At 42.7% G+C, this 22,459-nt stretch overlaps 2 protein-coding genes and 1 long non-coding RNA gene across 7 annotated transcripts in view; 2 read left to right on the top strand and 1 right to left on the bottom strand.

The window, feature by feature from the left end:
• opa1 (OPA1 mitochondrial dynamin like GTPase) overlaps positions 1-2,116 on the top strand; it is a 47,180-nt gene extending 45,064 nt beyond the window's left edge. For all 4 annotated transcript variants that reach the window (XM_074636222.1, XM_074636218.1, XM_074636219.1 and 1 more), the window contains one exon: positions 34-2,116. The gene's annotated coding sequence lies outside the window, so the exon portion shown is untranslated. The remainder of the gene's footprint in view (positions 1-33) is intronic.
• The window catches only part of bmb (brambleberry), a 401,249-nt gene that overhangs the window by 336,406 nt on the left and 42,384 nt on the right, over positions 1-22,459 (bottom strand). The gene's annotated exons all lie outside the window — the stretch shown is intronic.
• On the top strand, positions 3,638-8,711 carry LOC141768174 (uncharacterized). The gene is made up of 3 exons (XR_012594006.1): positions 3,638-4,163; positions 5,069-5,184; positions 8,213-8,711. It is a non-coding gene; the product is annotated as an uncharacterized LOC141768174 (long non-coding RNA).

The following is a 22,459-nucleotide window of genomic DNA, read 5'->3' as shown; positions in this document are numbered from 1 at the left end:
GATCTGTTGTCCCTTCTGCTCTTTCCTTTACAGAACTATTGAAAGTAAGTTTATGGATCACAACAGAGAAATGCACTGAACAAAGACAACTCAGTCTGTAAATGACCGTCATTACATCCTGACCCTGCCCACACCACTCACCTGATTTTAATACCTACGGCTTGGCTCCCTGCCCCACCTCTGACGCTGATGGAAAGATGGACCTGAGCTGAAGGAAATTGTTTTCAAGCTTGCTCTTTGGTTTTCTTTTTTCTCTCTCTTGCGAACTGTCCTGAATCAAGAGAGGGGCCAAACAGTCGGACACAGTGTTGTCACTCATCTGACATCTCATTTTCAATAAATGAGGATTGTGTACATGTTAATCTCCCCAGTTTTTTTTCCCCACTGATGGAGTCTGTGTACATGTGATTAGGGGAGTGTTCATCTTCACTGATCTCTGTACAAAGAAAAAACACGTTCTTGATGGGTGAAACAGCCTTGAATTTCATACCTTTATCTCACCTGGTGCTCCTAAAATACGCCATGATACCCACCTGGTACACGGGAAATAGCCTCTAATTAGCATTATCAGCTCTTTTTAGTTGCACTTAGGATCCAAAGCACTTAAGTCATCCCTCCAAGCTGCAGCTACACTCTACATTTCTGCTCCATGTACCCCTAAATGAGGCGGTGTTTAGTTCCGGCAGATGTCCACACATTAAATCTATAAGAAGAGAAAGTAGCTGCCTGGTTCAATATTCAGCTTCCCTCCCATCAACGCTGTAACACCACAACAAGTATACGGCCAGCTCTGAGGGTGTTGGAAACAGTAAGATGTATAGATTTATTTCTTATTATTTTGATCTAATGGGGTTTATTTGACCATACTATGTTTATATGTCTGCCAAATACATGTAATGTCCTCGTCATGTCACCTTTTGTTTCTGTCTTCGTCTCTGTGTTTGTGATGTTTGCACTTCCATCATTAACACAGATAATAATACAACTTCCCCCAAAAAGCAAAATAATTGGAATAGGACCTCCTCTTAATAGATTGAAACTGTAGTCAAACATAAATTCAGGATGCTTCTACATCATTAACACTTTATTAAACTAAGTGCTGTGGTTTTTTTAACTGATTATGTGGTGATGTATTTCAACATATTACATACATTTCTAAGGTTTAAGACATCATTACTCAATAGCCACATTGCATCATCAGTTAAAGATGTCATAATAACCATTTGAAAATGCATTATCTGGCATTTGTTAGAGTCCACATCTCCACTTTGGACATGAGCTTTAGTCTTTCCTGCTCTAGTATCCAGTCCATCTTGATCAGCTGGTCCAGTTACACAGGGTGAAGGTGGGTTGTTCTGATGTGTTTCCAATCTGCACCAGGTTTGGTGTCCTTTTGTTTATTTGGCAGCACAGTTATCTCTATGTACATATACACAGCACAGGTGCACTTGTACTTTTCCTCTCTCGTCTGTGTTTGAATGGTCATTATCATCTCATGTCTCTTGCTGCTTCAGGGATGAGATCAAACTCCCAAAAAAAAACAAGGAAAATAGTTATCTGAACAGGAATTATCCTCAAAGTTAAGAAGAAAAACGACGAATATCTAACATGCCGGTGGGTCATTTTAAACTGTGTATGCTTTTGTCAGCTCACTGATTGCTCTACAAGTCACTGTCCAGGGCGGGATGTTTCCACGCTGCTCCCAATCTTGTGCTTCTTCTTCATTCTCATCTTTGACCCCTTCTCTCATATCCACCTCCATCATTTGGACTATTCTATCTCTCACATAGACATCCACTCACTCTTCCTAGCTTGAAAAACTGTCTGATGTTTGACCGAAAAAGGGGTGAGAGACTGTGTTAATATATAGTATATATAATAAGCCGTGCATTCTGTACAGGTAAAGCTAATGGAGAGTCATGGAGCTACTATTATGTACAGCACGTGTATGCAGAGTGAGCAACTTGTGTAACAGCAAATCCGTGAGTTGGTTAGAAAAATGTTTTATGTTGTAGAAAGTAATGTTTGCATGGTGTACCCCATCAGATGTGCTTTATTTATTACATTTGTGTTTAAAAGGAAAAAAAGTTAAAATAAAATTGACAAATAAAAATGACCCTTTTTCATGACGTGTCATCTTGTCCAGTCGGTGTTGAACCTATTTTTCACATTTGTAGTTGCCTGCTGTTGAGTGCATTGTCATCCAGCTTCATATTAGCAGTTGCTTTGAACAATGTCCATTCACCTGAACCTCTAGCCAGCGAGAAACTCAAATAACATGAAGAAAGTTGACATAACTATCTAATCTAATTTCAAAGTCCGTTTAGTAGCTCTTGTGGAGCTTCCGACCATATATGATCTTCATCAGCAGATGAAGTTTGCCCAGTTGTCATGGAAATGTTTTAAAATGTGAGCATGTTAAACTTTATTACAATCATCATACATACAGTACATCAACTTTGACCTCTGCATTTAACCCATCCTAAGCATTGAGTTGGTGTGAAGCGCCCAGGGAACAACTGGAGGTCACCTCGACATGCGGACAGTAGGAGCCGGGGATCGAACCGCCAACCTTTTGGTTAAAGGCTTCTAGTCCGTGTCAGCTTAAAACTTGAGGATCAAAGATCATTCTTGAAAACATGCACTTGAAATCCTTAAAAGGCTCAGAAAAAAATGGAAAATCTATTTCCATGCCAACTGGGCAAACTCCTAAATCTGGTTGTGTGTAGAAGGTAACCCATAGATATGAAACTGTTTTATATCTATGGTAACCCCGAGTTGGTAAACTCTCGCAAAATGTTAAAGTTATGCCTTGACTTCGAATAGTTAAGGGCTGGAAATCTAGCGATAGTCTTTTTTTTGCAAGTTTTCGCAATTTGCTTTAATGCAATTTGCTTTAATGCTTCAATTCTCGCGTGATCACGAGACATCGCGAGAATACAGCTGCAAGGTAAGCAAACTCTCATCTACTGATGGAGATGTTGTATGATAGAAATGACCAAAACAACAACTAAATGCATGTTGTGGTAATATTGTTTTTCCAACTGCTGATTCCAAGGAGAAGAATGAACATTGAAACTCATAGTAAAACCAGACTGTGAGTCCACAGACATGCTGGCAGCTCTGAGAGGCTGAACTCGTACAGTGCTTTGAGCTAAATGCTAACATGTGCAGAATGACAACATTATTCCCTGTCAGCCATCAGCATGTTTAGCAGGTAATGTTTAGCATGTCCATCTTGTGTTAACATGCTAACATTGGCTAATTAGCACTAAACAACACAGCTGAGGCTGATGGGAATGACATTGCAGGTGTTTGGTCATAAACCAAAGTGTTCCACACATTTTAAAATGTGGACCTCATGATGCTGCTAAAGCAGCGGTCTGCAACCTGCGGCTCCCGAGACACATGTGGCTCTTTAGCCGCTCTCCAGTGGCGGCCTGTGGATTTATAAACATGGAAATGAATAACTGTTTTTTGTTTACATTTTCATTTTTGTTTATCATTTTTGTAGGTCTATGGTACGACGGTATGAAGGAGTATTAGGGCCACATTGAGGGAAAAAAAAAAAATCTGAGATTTCGAGAATAAAGTCATAATATTATAAAGTATTAATTTTACGTGTTATTTTCTTTTTTTCTCGTAAAGTTATTACTTTATTCTCGTAATATTACAACTTTATTCTGGAAATCTCAGATTTTTTCCCTCAATGTGACCCTAATACTGCGTAGTACATTTTTCTTTGGCCCGCACTGCATTAGACTTATATACTATATACTTGGACTATAAACGGTGTTACCTTCATCACAATGCTCAAATGTTTTGCAGCTCCAGACAGATTTCTTTTTTTTCTTTGCCTAAAATGTCTCTTTTGACAGTAAAGGTTGCTGACCCCTGTGCTAGAGGAATGTTAAAAGGTAGGGTTGGTAGTGTTGTTCAAATAATTTTTTTTGTTATATTTGTTGAAATTCTCATTACATCCCGACAACAATCAATAAATCAAATACTCTGACCAAAAAAAGTCTATCTGTTGCAGGACCGTAATAAGCCCGTCCAATCATTTTGGCCCGAATGAAATGACTCAACAACTTGCCTGCGTGCACTCTGCCCGTGCACTCATAGTGCGTCACCAGAGTCTTCCACAAGCTGCTAGCTTGACAGCTGTGAGTACTAACAATAGCCAAGCTCGTTGTTTACGTTCATTATATGCTAATAATAATTTTGGTGGAGTGGCTTTGGAGGGAGGCCTGAAGGGACGGACGGTCAGTGCTGCCGTCTTGGCAACTCTCTCACTAGATTTAGCAACGTTTGGAGCTAGTGCTGCCAGCTGTTTCATTGGAAAAGAGTTTGTAACACTGTACTGTACTGTTCGGTCGGATCATTTTTAAAATCTAGTTCTCTTGCTAGTTTCTTAAGATTACCGACCTGGCCTTTAAAGTGTTAGTAAGGTGCTTTGTATTTCCTCAACTGATCTCAACATGACTGCCGGGTCACAAACAGCTAAACAGTACACTACAAGATGTAGTGTAGAAATAGGCATTACAGTAACAGAATATTGATTCATATTTGATCAGCGATGCCTAGTTTGACCGTTTGATCGGAGTTGGCGAGTGATTGACAGCTGCTCAGAGACGGCAGACTCCAGATCGGCTCTGATTGGTTGTTTTCCTCCGGTCTGTGAAATCTTGCAGATGTCATTAGGAGCACCGGAGGACACAGAGGCACATGATTTTTTTTCAGATTACCTGTCTCATGCACTACTGTCAGGATATAGTTTGTTAGTTTGTTTAATCATATTGGCTAAATTTCTATCCACTGCATCTTTAAGTGATCACCAAATCTTGCACAAGTCATCCTCTGGGGACGATCAATGTTTGCGCAAAATGTCACAATCTCGGAACCCCTCGGCTATCGGTCTGACGACGGATACACCTCTGGGGGCAACGGGCAATATTTCTGTGGCCGGTTTACAAGCTAATTCTAAACCAATAGACAGCTAAATCATTATCAGTGGGTTCCCAGATTGCATTTCAGCCAAAGCTTTCCGCCTCTTTTGCTCTCCACACAGACTTTTTGCCTGCGTTCAACCAAAGCCTGCTCGAACGTGATTGGTCAATACTACTCGGACTACAAACGGAAACCAGAACCGCTTCAGATGCCAAAATCTTTACCCTTTGCTTACATGTGAGTGCAGAATCTGTTTATAGCAATTCAAACTTTCCCGGCAGTCCATCCAATAAATGTTTAGTTCAATAGAGTTAAAGGCAGTCACCTTTGATGCATCGTTTCACTCTCATCCTTGAAGAGTTGTGTTGCATGTACGTGTGTTTCCATCACACAGTCTGCTGTTGTCCTACAGCTGGTTGCATGTGGACGCAGTGACCTGTGTGCTGATGTGATGGGGCCTCTGCTCCAGGTCTAAGCAAACCCTCTGAGTATTTAACTCTGCAGGCTGTTATCTCAACCCTGAGTAGGCAGGCTGGAGACACGTTGCAGCCTGAGGCAGCAGCTAGGGAGAGGCAGGCAGGCAGCTGAGGGCCTGACTGATTAATAAGTCGGAGTCCAGAGGTCCTCCACTCCTGGGCATCCTCTCTTCTTTCACAAGAGCCTGGTTGTTACTTCATCTCCACATCGCTCAAAGGGCAGCACAGTGGGGAGGGGCGGATGCAGAGGGGGCAGGCCTCATCCTCCCTGCCGTCACCTGAGGCTTTACACATGGAGATAACTGCCTCACGTCAACTTTCTATTTTCTGTGTGGCTATTATATTCCCCTGTTTTCTCAAAAACAAGGGAAAAGGAGTGAAAAAAAGCCTAATGACTTTGTAGCAGCCGTGAAAAGAAAGGGGGAAAAGTCAACCTCCAGCAGAAGGCCTTTGTGCTATCAGATAGCCACGTTCTGGGAGGAGGGAGGCTGGCCGGGACACACTATACACCATTAGCATCTGCAAAGGCCGTCACGTTGACTAATAGCCAGTGCCACAACGGCACAGTGGTTCAGTTTGTGTTTTCCCTCAATCCCCATTATGTTGGTGACACAAAAGCAGCCGGGCCAGACTTTTCAAATGTGCCACAGCAGCGGACGTGCACAAAGCTTCATTTCTAGTCTTTCTTAAGAAAAAGAAAGGGCCGATCTTGTTGCTTCGTTTTTTTTTTAATCCCCCACCTCATCACACAGACACATTCGGGGTCTTTTGGCAGGGGGTGTGGCGGGTCGGTATATGATGAAAACGTTGAATAAGTCTTAGAAAAGGGCAATAAATTGTGGGGATGGGCGTTTTTTGGCAGTAGCAGCAGTGTTAGCATTTGTTTGCCTTCTTGTTGGCGACACTGGCTTTGTTCTCGTCTTTCTGTCCCCTCTGTTATAGGGTTGTTTGTTGAGGTTGTGGGAGAGGCAGAGATTCTGGCAAGCAGATTAACGTACGTGGACGTAAACTGACGTCGACAAATTGTCTGGTTGGCACTGCACGGCTGCTTGAAAGCATCCTCAGGTGGACATTTACCAAAAGTATACTGGTTTAAGTAGTCCACTTTAGAGATTGTTCAATAAATCATAAATACAACAAGGTCACTTGTTGCTCACTAGAGGTTCAAAGAATATGTACATAAATTTGATCAACTGTCAATTAAACGAGTTACGCTGCTTTCAAGTTTGGTTACATCAGAGATGATGCAACGTTGAGCACCACTTCACCAAAGTCCACAGCAACCTTTCATGTGACTTTCCGGTTGGTAGCAGTCTACGAACAGAGACGGTAAACGACAGTCTCTGTTTACTGAACTGACGAAGAAGGCCAACGCAGCAACAGGGGCTCCGTTTAGTGGCGCACATCCTTACGAAACACAAAATGCCCTTCACCTATGAGATTGTAATAGAGTCGATGACTGAGGTGGCTGAAACGTTATTAAAGGACCATAAAAGGAACATAGAAATTATGTCCGCTATTGGCGATGTGCAACTTGGTGCTATTAATAGCTCTCGGACACTTTCATTTTGTCAAATTAGCTCTCAAGGAAAAAAGGTTGGAGACCCCGTGTGAAATCTTAAGCACTGAACCTTTAATGAAAATTACTTAAACCAATATTCATGTTTCGGGAGCTTTAAAGACTTTTGTTCTGCTTTCCTTTCTAATTATTATTTTGCATGAATGCGCAGTAAACTATTACCTATGTTGTTATTCCATACTGTTGGTGTGTAACGACAATTGAAACTCCATGATGCACATTTGTTATTATTTTGGACAGCAAAAGAAAGGGCACTTAATCCCAGAATGGCCCAGTTTAGGGCGGCAAATAACTAATTTTAATCAGTGATTATTTTCTCGATTAATCAATTCGTTGTTTGATCTATAAAATGTCAGAAAATAGTGAAAATTGTTGATTAGTGTTTTCCAAAGCCAAGTTGACGCCCTGAAATGTCTTGTTTTGTCCACAACTCGAAGATATTCAGTTTACTGTCATAGAGAAGTAAAGAGACCAGAAAATATTCACATTTAAGAAGCTGGAATCAGAGAAATTAGATTTTTTTTTTCTTCCTTAAAAATACGGATGAATCGATGATCAAAATATTTGGCGATTAATTTAATAGTTGACAACTAATCGATTAATCAGTGAGAGTACATGAGAGACTCTGTCTGACACTGTCTGATGTTTGAGGAGACACTAAAACACATAGAAAAGACAGTGATTTGGCCTACGAGAGTCACTTATCAGCACTTCAGTCAACAAGTGCAGATAAATACAGTGGATGTAAATCTAACACTTTGCGCCCCGGGAGACAAACCGCCACTGTTGAGTCACCGCTGATGAATCTTATCAGCGGCTTGTTGGAGCAACAGGCTTCCTTCTCCGTTTCAGCCAACAAAACCTCCTACTGTCCCCGGGGCCCGCTGCTTTCTGCCCTGCAGAGAATAGCGGCACAATTGGCCTTTGTGTTCATTATGTTAGAGGCATCTTCCCATTGCGCTGTGGGGTCCATTCCAATGCTGAATTAGGCCCATGGGGATTTTAGCCAAGTCACGGAGGTCAGTGACCCTTCTTGTCACACCCCCAACACACACACACACATACAGAGAGCCCTGTTCTTATTCTGTGTGAGCTATAAATTATGGCAGCACTCAGCGCTTCAATTTTAGGAACTGAAGGAGGCTCGACCGTGTGAATCCTGTGGTGGTCCTGTATCTATATGTTAGTGTGTGTGTGTGTGTTTCCACAGGGGTGGCCGGGCAGAGGGCCACTGCATGTTCTCACCATTCAAGTCTGACGTCCACCCTGAAAGAATCCATAAAATGACCTCATCGTCGTCTCACGGCACGGGACGTCATAAATGAATCAGCCCATTGTGGTTGGAAACAGCCTCCATTAATAAATCCCTGATGGTGGATCTAGATTTTCCGATTAATCCCACAAGATGCAGGGTGTCCGCTCACAAACAGGGTCGCCGCCCGCCACACAACAGAGAAAAACAAACACAAGAGCTGGACTGACATCACGCCACTGCTTAAAATATCACATTAAAGGTGCTCTATATGATATCCAGAGCATTAATACAGCAGCAAACAACTATTTGTTATGTAAAGATATAAAGGAGTAATGTCTACCTAAGCAGAGAATGAAGTCACTTTCCCTCAGTGTGTGTTGCAATCTGAGCTTCTCTGTGATTTTTTGACATCGCCGGGCCGGCCTTAAGTGCTTTTAGAACATGTTCATGCATGTGTGCGTGCCCCACTGGCTAGCTCATGGCCGCCACTCTACACTGCTCTCATACGGCGGTTACAGCTGATAACATGTTGAGAGCTGTGTGGAGGCAATAGAAATGCTCCCAATCTTGCATTTAGCACCTGCGGGAGTGTGTCGACAGTTTAAAGAACGAAAAGACACACATGGCGGGCAGGAGGGTAATTGGATGGGTCCAACAAACACAAGGCTTTCATCCAGGAGTCCGCTGTTCATGTCCCGTGTGTCATGTTTCACTTTCACGTTACAATCAGCTGTTCGTTCGTGTCCCATCTTCTCAACTTTTAGTTTCATTTTCACTTTACAAACATTGTGATTTTAAGCCCAACTATGATGTTTTTTCCTAAACCTAACTGAGTGGTTTTGTTCCCTAAACCTAACCAAGTGTTTTTGTTTAAATTCACAACATTAAGCACGTGTTTACTGCGACTGTAAAGTGTCGCCGAGGGGCCTGACAAAGCCTCAGTATTTGACGAGTTGGGATGAGAACATGTTGGTTATTGTTGCCGCTCACACCAGATTAGCTAAATTAGCATGCAGAACTAAGCACAAAATGAAAGCAAAGCCAAATAGCTGATTATAATTTGGTTAAACACTTCTATGTCGTCAAAAATACTGCCACCGAAATGTGTCGGTGCTAAAAGAATTGAGCCTGCAGTGTGAACGCTACCACAAAGACTGTGAGGAATTCAGTTTAACCGGCCTCCCCAAAATGACGGGTAAAGTGTGACTTGAGTGATAAAATGCCGAAACAGTGGGTGAAGAAGTGAAAGGGATGTGTGTGTTTGTGTGTGTTACAACAGAGGGGTGGGAACTTTCCTCTGCAGAATGGAGTTATGCAAAGTTGCCATGGAAAAACTGATCGTCGCACAAACTGTTTCTTAATCGAGTGGAGGTCTTAGTGAGTGGGAGGGACTCTGAGTTTTTAGCACAAGAAGCGGCTCTGGGTTTGCATGGACTTAGTGGGATTATGTGAGCATTCATGGCAACCAGCGAGGACAGCAGGTGAGGTCTGGGCTCAGCTGCCTTAGCCTTTAGGTAAACACAGAGGAGGGTTGCCAGATCCCGGCTGCGTTGCCAGGCTGAAATTGTATTTGTCCACACTACTTACGTCAGCCAGGCTCATCTTCCTTCTCCTGCAGAGTGCCGCTGACGGGGGGCTGCACTTGTTGCCGGATGGGGGACGCTGAGGACCGGCTTTCATCGTCTAAGTGCCACAGTGAGGCCGGACCAAAAACGGTCTGGCGACATTACTTGACTGGCCATCAATAGTAACTTAGCAGGCGCTAAAACCAAAAGCAAACACACAGTGAGGCTGAATGTTTGAGGCGAGGCTGTGTGGCGTTAGAAGCATCCAGAGCAGAAATGACAACAGGTCTGGTAAAGTGATCAAGTTGTGAGCTTTTGTCTCTTTTCAGGAAGTCCTGATCTGATTTCCACCGAGCTTATACTTTTAATTAGATTTGCATTTTCTAACATGCCTGTTTTACATGTGTTTTTGGACTTAAACAGTGAAACAGGCTTATCTAAATGAATGGTTCACTGTTTTCCCAGAATACTTGGATTTCAACCTGCCTGACACCACGTCAGATTAAGACGAGGGCATCGCCACGATACATATCCAGTGTTGTCAGGAATTCTTGCTCATTTGCTTCACACACAAAAACTTTTTTCTTTCACATGACCTTTGGTCAAATTAGAGTTGAAAATAAGATGAGAAGAGATTTAGGAAGATGTTGAACTGAATGACGAACAGCTCTGAGAAGTTCGAGAACACAATGCACGTAGAGGTAGATTGTCCTGCTTTTCTGATGTAGAGATGGGAAGTTAAGGTGACCAGATCCCAACAAACCAAATGTGGGACAAAGAATATGTTTGTGTGGGACAATGTGGGACACGTTACCAATGTTGAGAGGTAGTCTAAAACGTTGATATAATGTCCATCTAACTTAAAAAATTAAGTTTCATATTGTATTCCCCCAACCCCCTTGTATAAAATTGAAAAATACAAAACAGAAATTTCGCAAAAAACTCTGAGAATCACCTTCCACCGGCTTCAGTTGTAGTTTCCCAGTCTTTGTTGTAGCTGCGTTTTCTTTTCTTTGTGGTAGTTTCCGTCATATTCTGCCTAAATTTGCATAAAGTACTGTAGGTTGTCCCCGTTGGGCATAGCGTAGCATAGACGGTGACAAGTTAACCTGCACTTGACCTACGTGTGCGCAGTTTGATTGACATCGAACACAGCCCTGTGATGACAGCCTTCGCTGCTTACTTCACAGACGTTGGATAAAAGCCAGATTTTAGAAAAGCGTCTGTCCTGCAGTGGTTTGACTTTTGAAAACTAGAGCCAATGAAAATGTGGGACATCGTCTCAATGTGTAGGACGCAGGACAAGGGATAAAAATGCTGTGCAGTCCCACATAAAGTGGGACACCTGGTTACCCTATGGGAAATGAATGCATAAATGAATGTTGCGACTAAAATGTTTCTCTGTCTCAGTCACAGTTCGACTAACATTGGTCGCGCACTTATGTCAGCTTATTTTTAAAATGTGAGCTTGTAAGCTTTTTTTTTGTTCATGCGTACATATTTTAAAACTGAACTAACTTTAAAAGTGAAATCCATCTCCGTGGCGTCCTATCATGTCATCTTTATGCCCCTCCCCCAATGGAGCCTCTCTGTTTGTTCACCTGCCGGTCAGTCGTGCCCGGCCTGAAAGGCCACCGCTTCGCCCCGCTGACCTCCTGACCCCCAGCAGCCTCCACACGCCTCCTCTCTGGACCAGCAAATATTGAACCAGTCAGTCAGGGTTTCTCTGCTGCCCACTGAGTGTTTGACTGTTGCTGGAGAACAGCTTTACCACCACTGGACAACAGCAACAGCAACAGCAAGTCAGGGCATGCCCCAGTGTGTGTGTACGTGTGTGTGCACACACACACACATGTCTGGGGACTTAAGTGTGGGCTGCACAAACTAGAATTAACTACAAACCTGGATTAAATTAAATTTATTTGATTCTATTATATAAAAATTTTAAACTTAGCATTGGGAGTAAACATTAACTTATATTATATTTATATATAATATAATGTTATCATTTAAACAGTGATCACTGGTTCACCTAAGTATGTGACAGTTTCTAACTCTTCAATTTTAAATCAAAGTTTTAAATTGAATTTAAAATCAAATCATGATATTGCGTTTTAAGACCAGTTTAACAAAACTATGTTTAACCCTTATTTTAGATTAATTCCTTTTAGTACAACCTACTTACCTAGTGTGTAGACGTGCACACACAGTGTACAATAAATGATTAGCTGTGTCCCAAATCCATTTTCGCCTATATACTAATTCAAGCAGGTTTTCAGCAAGTTTTCAGGCAGGCTGTTCTCACACACCGTTCGTAGCTATATCTAGAAAAGGTAATGCACTGTAATTCATATGTATATCCCACGAAATCATTTTATATTTAATCCATGTAATTGTGAACCAGGAAATATAAAGAGCGACAGATGCCGTGTAGGGAGGATTGGTGGGTCAAAAAACACACCAGACTTTCACCCAGGAGACCGGTGTTCGTACTTCGTGTGAAACCAGAAGTCAACGCTGATTTATTAGTCACGTAACTTCCGTTCTTAAGATACGCCACTTCCGGTGTTATTTTAATCCAAACCACAATCTTTTCCTAAACCTAACTAAATAGTTGTGTTGCCTAAACCTAACCTAGTTGTTTCTTATGAAGACGGCAGTTTATTTTGAAAGGACTGTATGCATGTAACGAGGCGGAAATTGGCATGTGTTGCTCAACATTCGTCAAGTGTTGCTGGACATTCGGAGGAAAACGCACGTAAAATGAGAAATAACTTTTGGTAGAATATCATACGAACCATTGTATGAGGATACGTGTTGTTTAAAAAGTCTGCATACATACTAAATCCACTTGATTAGTCACCGTGCTGCTGACGTGTGCTGTTAGTTGTCCCACAATTCAATGCCCAAAGGAAATAGAAGAGCTACTCAAAGCTGCAAAACTTAAAATAAATGTGAATGGTTGTGAGGCTGCTCCAGAAAGATTACTGAAAACAATCAAACAACAACAAAAAACTTTTATTTTGTTTTTGTCAGGTTCATTTTGAAGTGGCATTCTAAAATTGCAGTTTGATTGGCGTTCGTCAGCACGTGTATCACATCTTTTTGTGTTTGGTCAGCACAAAACGATAAAGTACATAGACTTTTTCTGTTTACCATCTGAAAATCATCTGTGATTAGTATACAGCACATATTGAATACTATTACTAGGGTATGTAGTACTGAACTGGGACAGTCATTGTCTCCATTATCAGTTTAATATCTTCAATTTCCATCATGTGCATCAAAGCTGTGCATGTATGTGTGTTTGTGAGATAATTTTTTTATTTTATTATTGCGTCATGCATTAATAATCTGCCAGCCCAAACGGGCTGACAAGACACCATTATTTAGAAAATAGTAGTAGTAATAGTAAAAATTACAAATAATACTAAACAAATAAACCATACTGACGTTTTTTTCCAAGCTTGAGAAACAAAAGTAGCCGACTTATAAGCATTCAAATTAAATAGCCATTCCATTTCGTCATCATCCGAGCACCACAACATTTCGGGATTTTGAACAGACATTTAATTTATAATATAAGTTCGTAACTTCTCCTAACTCGCATACTTCGTACAACTTATTGTCCTGGATGTTTTTAAATCTACCAACTTTAGGGCCAGAGGAAGGCTTCCTGTTCTTAACTGTGCAACTAAAGACCTTTGACTCCTTCATCAGTTTGCTAGAACATAAGATTCAGTGCCACAATTGTGCTTGATTTAAATATATGTTCGTAATTTTGGTTTTAACAATATATCTTTCCACCAATTTTCTTCAAATCTAGTGTTTGAGTGCCTTTGTCTTTGTGTGTTAATGAGTTTCCTTTAGATTGTTTCTCAGAGCTATTGCCGTGTGTGTGTCCTTCCTCTGCATTGTGTTAGTGTGTGTGTGTGTCAGATCCTGGGTGCTCAGGAATGTTTGCTCTGCCAACACTCAGTGACTGTAGTCGTCGTCGTCTCTCCAGCCTCGAGTGAAACAGACACTCTGCAGCCTTTTATCAGACGGACACGGCCCGTCCCTTTAAGAGGAGGAAGGTAAATAATGGCTGGACTTTAATAGGTGGATAATGTGGTCGCAGGGCACAAGACTGACTCTCCCTGAGCAAACAGGACCATGGCAGCCTACACACACACAAACACACACACGCACGGGCCAATAGCTCTCTCAAACAGAAGATAGAAAGAAGAAATGTATAGCCTACGTTTAGCTTTCAGTGCTCTTTGAGGATTTAAGGATCTTAAACACGTGTTCAGTCTTTCAAGAACCACGCATAGTTTAAATGAATCACCTTGTTCTGTACTTTCATGTTGTTTTATTCTTCTTCTTCTTCAGATTTCTGTCCGCATTTTAGCAATGTTTTACCGGGAATTCAGTACAAAGTGTGTTACCTTTATTTACTTCACAACGGCTTCTTATTCTTTTCTATCTGTTCTTCAGTTTCCTCTTGTTTGTGTGTTTCGCCTTCAAGTTTTTTTAGGTTTTTTTTAGATTTCATTTATATGAGATTAGTTAAGATAACTATCAATCCCCAGAGTGGAAATTAGTTTGTTCGCACATTCACAGTGACAAATAACAAAGGAGACACAAGTCAGACAACATATGAAAGACATAGTGCCACAGCAGTAGCCACACTACCAAAGAGACTAACACAAATTGCACGAGGACATCCATGTTTGGCTCAGTAGGCTGGCAACTAAATTAAAATGTATGCAGTGCAATTGATCAATTTCAAAAAGGCCGACCATAAGGGATGCAACTGAAAACCAGCAAAGCAGGAAATAAATATGAAATGAAACCTTAAAAATGAACATTTGTAAAAACATTATGTTGAAAATACATGTCTCAGAAAACAATCGTCACATGTCATAATATAGTATATTTCCATATCTTTTGGTTCATCCTCCTCCTTCATTCTCTTGTAGAGCATGTATGTATTGCATCAGATGTTCACCTGTAGGCCTTCTCTGTGATCATCATCATCATCCTCTCATATCACATCCATAAAGATACAGCAGGTTTATGTTTGCATACATTTAAACACACACGTTCCCTGAAGCCTCCAGAGGCCAATTAAGATAGTCTACGTACCTTGGGGGCATGTGCACCCCCCATCTCCCCCCTGAGTCACCACCATCACCTCCTCTCACACCCCCCATAGACCCTTTGACCCCTGACACACGACCTCTGTGCTGAATGAGTACACACAGGGGCGTCAGAGCGAGACCCCCGGCCATTCCTGCTCTACCACATATACACATATAGTAGCATACACATCCACAAACCCTCTGGCTGTGCACACTGAACAGTAAAAAAAAAAGCTATGGACCACTAGCCATGCACAAGGCGTCTCACTACACACACACACACACACAGCTGGGAGGTGAGGGGTTAGTTGTGGGTCGCAGGTTAATACAGTCCAAATGGGCAGGACAGCTGCAGGATGCAGGGGGAGCTGTAGAGACGAAGAGCAGCTCTGTTTGCATAAAAGTGTCATTATTTTATGGTGGGACCATGGTGTAAAATAAAGTTTTTACACTGAACATTTCTATTAGCCACACAATTTTTTTGTCTGAAATCTATGTAGAACGCTTTAGAATTGTAACACTAGGGCTGTGTATTGGCGAAAATCTGGCGATACGATAAGTATCATGATACATGATACATTTTTAAAAATCTAATTTTAGGAAAACTGTCATAGTATAAAGAACACACCGCAATATGCATAAAACCTGAGTAAAAAAAATAGGATACTTGTTTATGCAATCAGAATAGTAGGATCTGCGTTTGCATTTATCACAGAGGACGCATATCTGTGCAAATCTGTGGAGCTGTTCAACTCCAAAAAGGCAGATAATCACAGGTTCCCGTTAATTTATGATGGACATTTGTGTTGTGATATTTAAACAAACTATCCGTCAACAAGGAAATAAAAGCCACTTGTCTACAAGACCGGTCTCTAGAGAGCTCCAGACAGCTCATAGCGGTCTGTGAGAGTGACGGGCAGGCTGGCAAGGTAGCGACCCCGGCAGGCGCTAGCTATCTGTCCCGACAGTTTGTGGAGCTTCTAAACTCCGACAAAAGTGGAACAAATGTTCGATTCGCCATCTAATATTATAAAACTGCCAATATTCAAAATCTACACAGTTGATGTGTGTGAATCTAGTGATGAAAAAGCTACGAAAAATGTAAAAAAAAAACGCAACGTTTTTGCTGTTGTTGTTGTAACCGTAGCCTGTACCATTCCGAATTGCATTGTGGGATACAGTAGGCGAGGTAGACTGGTCCGATGCATACTGGAGAATTTTTCCAAATCAGTACGACATCCGGGTATTTTTAGCACACTGTAGATTTAGCTTTTGTTCTACATGCAACATTTTAGCCAAATCAGTACGTACTACTAGGATAGTATGCGGTTTCAGATACAGCCTTGGTCCTAGTCTACCTGCACACCTGCCATCAATCAGCTCGTCACCTCTCCCGGCTCTCTGCTCTGCACACACCTGTCAGCAATCTACTCATCAACTCCACACTATTTCAGCCCTGGCTCTCCTCCCCGTCCTCGCCACATCATTTTCTCAGCTACAGCGGTAGCTCATGCCTCAGGCCTCAGTAGTTTCTGTGTTTTCTATGAGTATGTTCCCCGTGTTGTTCTTGGAGCCTGTGATTCCCTGTGTTTTGTCCCAGGATCTTTTGCCTCTCTGCCACTCACCAGTCTGTCTTCCAACATCGCCCCTCAGCCTCAGCCAGATATCACCTTCTCTCCACACAACCTCCGTTCCTGTGGTTTTACAATAAATCCTCTACAACTTCACCAACCTCTTGTCAGTGTCCTGGGTTCACCGTACTATCTGATCATAATATCATCCCTGTTATTAGACTTTCTTCTTGTCTTTATCTGTCTCTATAATATGTCACTGATAAAAACAAAAAAAACATATTCTCTCATTTACCCTTTACAGTATTTAGCCATGCAGACAATTTTGTTTTTATATGCCTACCCACCCTAATACAATGAAGGTGAATGTAATGTAGTTTGTGACACTCACATCATTGAAACAATCCAACGTTTCTTTACAGAATCAGTGTCTCAGTTAATACCACCCCCGCTGTCAACAGTTTTCATTGGAGCTACTTTATTCCAACACGTTCTCATCCCAACTCGTCACATACTGACTCTTTGTCAGACCCCTCAGCGTCACTTTTCGATCGCAGTAAACAGGTGGTTAACGTGAATTAAACAAAAACATTTGCTTAGGTTTAGGCAACAAAACAACTCAGTTAGTTTAAGAAAAAACAACATGGTTGGGCTTAAAACTACCACATTTGTACAGTGAAAATGTGACTTGACAACAGACAACAGTTGATAGTGTGTTCTGTGGATCATTGTAATTTATGTGAACCAACCCTTAATGTTTTGTAGTATGTTCAACTTTGTTTGTTTTGAGCCACCTATACTATATAATTAAGGTGTCATTTATTTGTAAATGCACCTCACAATGAAATATTATTCCTCGTTTGTTTCATCCTCTGTGTTGCATATTACCTTTGTACCAAATCCAACACATTGCTTCCAATTTTTAGAAGGGACAAACTGTGAATAGTTGCGATGTGGTGGTCAGTGTATGAGGACATCAAAGGGATCAGCTCAGTGGTGGCAACACTGGGAGGAGGATAAGACCAGAACCAGCCAACAAAACTAAGCCCCACCTGAAAGGCAGGCAGGCCCAGTAATACGGGATCATCCCTGGTGTAATTCCTCCCTCCTGGCCCCCAACAAAGAGACCTGGGACAAGAGCTGCACATCTGGGGGAGGGCAGGGGGGGTTTCAGGGAAGGTCCGGTGGTCCGACAGTCACTGACCAGGTCGTCATGCCAACAACATACATGCACACACACACACACGTCCGCACACAAACACATGCCTGCAACAGTCCGCAGCCCTCTTGCCCTCTTTCATCCCTTCCATATTCTAATCAGCCGCCTTGGGACTCGCATTGTGTGTGGACGTGTCCAAACATGGCGGGAGATCAGAGGTCAGCTTGGCCGCTGACCTTGGCCCCTAGTGGCCCCTTTGGAGGCCCAGTAAGGGGGGGTGTTGTTGGATGTGGGTGGTGTCAGGACGTGGCTCTGTCCCTCCGTGGCAGGTCCGGTTCCTAATCGGCTCAGAGGCCAGTTGAAGGCCGTAGAGCAGTCGGTATTGTCCAGCGGCGTCTGAAAGGTCCGGCGCTGAAAGGATGGGGCAGGACAGGGTCAGACTGGCCGCAGCGCTCTGCTGCCTTTCAAACGCCATCGATACCCTCCATCACTCTGGCCAGCTCCGCATGGCGAGCACCCAGCCATGGACAACTTCTGATGTGATCTCCAGAAGATGACGTGGCGGCTGGATAGGAGCATCAGCTAATCATTAAGAACTCAAAATACATAAGACCAATTTGATTTTGAACACCGTTACCAATCTCCACATTCTGTGGATTTAAAGGTGCCTTCCTTCACCCTGGAAGTGCTTCCTTCTTTCCTTCCCTTCATTTGTGACCCAAAAAACAATTTGATGCTGCCATTTTGCCAGCTGTCCCAATAATGTCCAAAATGAATCAAACATCTTCAAAAATGTCCTTTAGGAAGCTTTAACTGAGGAAAAACAAGAGTGGCTTAACAGTTTTTTAAAGTACTATTTGATATTTCATATTCAGATACTGTACAAGTAAAGAAAATCAGAGACTGTCAGTAACCCCATGATTGGCTATTGGACTGATGTTTGTCATTTCATTTGTAATTTTAAGTGTATTTTTATGCCAAAGAGAACTTCTGTGTTTCCCTCTCTCATTCACTTTCCTTCTTTTTGTCCTCTGAGTTCTTGTATTTCCTTGCAGTGGTTTAAATCAAGGAAAAGGTTGTGATTAGAGAGCAACTGAGACAGCAGGCTATGATGCAGTGGGCACTTTAGGTGTAATGCATCCAGCAACTGAAGAAGAAAATACGTTAAACTTTTGCCTTAACAAAGGGACCTCATCTTCATCGGTAAAGACAGCTAAGAGTTAAAAGCTAATTTTGGTGGTACAGATTTGGTATTAATTTGCCAATATACAACATAACATTGTCTTTCATAGTTCAAAAGAACCCAAATCCTTTTAAAAATGTCCTTTGAGAAATAAGCTCATTTCTACCCTTAAAGAAATTCGCTTTACATTTCCCCAAAAAGGATTTCAGGTGTATTGCAGGAGTTCAACATGCTCTCCTGGTTAGCCGTCTCTCATCCCACCACACACACACACACACACACACACACACACACACACACACACACATACACGCACACACTCCATGCAGCTTCCACTTGTTGACTCAGTACTCAATTAGTGGCTGATAAAAAGATGTTGCCAGACTCCTTCCCAAGCTGCTAATGTCCTCAGGCGGCCCTTAGAGACTGACCCACACACGTTAATTCTATTACAGCCGTCTGCCAGGCTCGTTTCATCAAGCATCTCTCGCTAACCTACAAGCACTAATCACATTTTCAGCCGAACTAATACTGATCAATGAGGTGGGCAGGGAGATGAAGTGGTGTGGGAGCTGAAGTAACGCAAGCCTCTCTTTAAGACACATTAGTAAGGATAATCATGTTACTGAGGAGCGCTAAACTCTCTGGTGACAAGCTGGGGGTATTTACATTTTGTGATGTTTTGGGCTCCGTATGGGACAAAGGAGCTGATTGAGGGGTATGGGAATGTGGATTTGAATTTTCATTGATAAACTTGATGGATATTGTGTTTTAAAGGAACAATGTGTAACATTTAGGGGGATCTATTGGCAGAAATGGAATATAATATTAATGTTTTCTTTAGTGTATAATCACCTGAAAATAAGAATTGTGTTTCTGTTACCTTAGAATGATCCATTTATATCTATATAAGGAATGTGACGGTGAGGAAATTTTCCCACCGGATAATAAACTTGTGGCAACACCGGTGTTACCGATTACACCGGACATTTTACAAGAAAAGATTATATTCAATATGTGTAGCGCGCACATCGCTTACGTCGGGTGGCTGGCTGTGTGTCTGGCCTCTCCGGTAGAGCTTTTTCTGCGGGGCCGCAGGGATCTGCGCCCACCGGCTGTGACCGCTACGATCTCCTCAGTGCGATTGCCTCATTAACATTATGGTTCCCTTATAGCATTGGGTTTAAATCTGAAATATTGTCAAATAAGCGCGTTTGCTTTTCGCTTTGACACCAAATCCTCTGCCTTCTCTCGGTCTGTCAACTCTCTCTTATCACGTTTGGGAAATGTGACACCTGCCGCTCTGAGCTGAGACTCCGTATGAGGAAGATGCATTCACTTTCAGTTTGTAGCGTCCGTCATCTGACTATCTTTTGATAACATGCTGCTGATACGCCAAAATGAACTAAATGGGTTTTATTTCTGTAAATGACGTAATGTTATCGGTGTGTGCCCGACCACCGTGTAACACCGGTAACACCGACTACCGCGACAAGCCCACTACATAGGAAGCGGGTCCTCTTCACGGAGCCGGCCACCATGTTCTACAGTTGCCCAGAAAGGACAAAGCACTGTGTTATCTTTTCCAGCTTGGGTCGGAGTCGATAACGTTACTCGCTCCAGAGTTAACCCCCGCCGTCGATACACTCAGCCGGCAGGAAACACGACACGGGAAACCTCTGTTCTTGGTCTTGAGGAGCTGCAGCATTTATTTCTGCACAAACTGCAACTTCCAGTGTACATTCACTTGATATTCTCAAAGCTAAACTAACTCTTTCTTCTGCTCCACTAGCTCACTTGTTCGCTCACACCCATTCACTGCTGCTCTCTCTCTCTTGCTTCACCACTCACGCACACTCTACGCACTGACTCTTCTGCTCTCCAAGTGACCTACACTACTCTTACAACAGCTCCAAAAAAGGTCAGTTTTCACGTCGGCCAAGTAGTATAAAACCGTATTTCCCCTTTAATAAATCACCCTCCCTCTCTACTACTGTTCCAAGGTTGTCAAGTCTTTAGAATAAGACGGGAGACACTGCAGTGAGTCCATCTGCACCTAAGTGGGTGTGTTTTTAATGAAGTGGACGACAAGTCCTCTTCGAACCTACACTCACAGGACGTGCGACATCCCAGATTCCTCAGCTCTTGTCGCCTCACAGGCTAATAGGACCTGCCAATGGAGTCGTCTCTTTCTCCTCTCACAGCCAAGAGAAAGGCGAGCAATTAAATCCAATTGCCTGCAGTGCGGCCATGCTGGGACCCGGCCCCAGGAGGCCACGGCGGTCCGGACGTTTAATCATCATGTGACCTAGTTGCTGGTTCTGATGAATGGGCCTGGGGAGAGAAAGCGTTGGCCGGTCATTAATCTACAGTCAGATGGGGACAAGAACACACGGTCGCCGCCAAGTTAATTGGCCACTTATTTTAGCACGAGCGGGAGGCTAAGCGAGATGGAGATGGATGTTTCTCCGTTGATCCATAATTCGGTCCTCCGGGGTACTAATACGAGCAAAACAAACAGAATAGGAAGAGGAGGTGAGGAGGATGATGGAAGTAGAGTGAGGGAGAGGGGGCATGTCTCTGAGGAGGTCTGAGGGCTTTCCACACTTGCACGGGTCATGAAAATACAGTCCAGGGTGGCTTAAAGAGGCCAGATTGACTTGAACTCCAGAGGAAAATTGGCTTCCTGTTTAAATTTGACAGTCCTTTCCTCTCTTTGGCTCTATTTAACTGTCATTTATATGAAATAATTCTTATGTAGGATGGAAAAAGCGTGAGACTCCCTAAAACCTCACTATGTCATGAGGAAAAAATGCTGATTCACTAGAATGTGCTCAGGCTTGTTATCTGCCTTATCTCCTCCACTCCCGTGTGTCCTTTCTGCCTGGCTATCCAATCAGGTCGTAGCGAGGGGTCAGCCGTCCTCCAGGTGGCTGCCCGTCTGATGGATGATGGGAACAGGAGGGGCTGACCCAGTCGTGATAAGGAGCCTATCTTGACAGGGGCTTCCTCTCCGAGCCTGAGCCTCAGTCACACTGTCGACAGAAAGAGATGGATGTGCGGTTCGGTGGACGGATGGATGGATGAGGGGGAGACAGACGTGGGGGATGTCTTATGGAACAAGGCACAACCTGTCCTTGTGTGTTATCAGTTCACCTCCTGACCTCTGCACTTTTTCCTCTCAATTCAGCATGAAATCCAGAGGTGATTGAGGCAGGCTGAGGCCATTTGTAGTCTGGATGTGTATTTTGTTGCGTACTCCAGGGATAGTAATGTGGGTCTGTCGGTTGGTCAGTGCACCACTTTGGTCCAGACTGAAATATCTCAACAACTTTTGGACGGATTGCCATGAAATTTTGCACAAACATTCATGGTTCCCAGGGGATTAATTCGTATGACTCTGAGGATCCCCTGACTTTTCATCTAGTGCCACCAGCAGGTTGACATTTGAATGTAATGTCCTGACAACTGTTGGATGGATTTTCATGAAATTTAGTCCCCCAATAGTAGATAAATACCACCCTCAAGATGAATTTCAATCAATTGTTGATTAGCAGATGCACCTGTATGTTGACATTGTCACCATGCAACACGGTAT

Source organism: Sebastes fasciatus, chromosome 5 (assembly GCF_043250625.1).
Source record: "Sebastes fasciatus isolate fSebFas1 chromosome 5, fSebFas1.pri, whole genome shotgun sequence".
NCBI lineage: Eukaryota > Metazoa > Chordata > Actinopteri > Perciformes > Sebastidae > Sebastes > Sebastes fasciatus.
The sequence above is the reverse complement of the archived record's forward strand: the minus strand, read 5'-3'. Positions and strand labels throughout refer to the sequence as shown.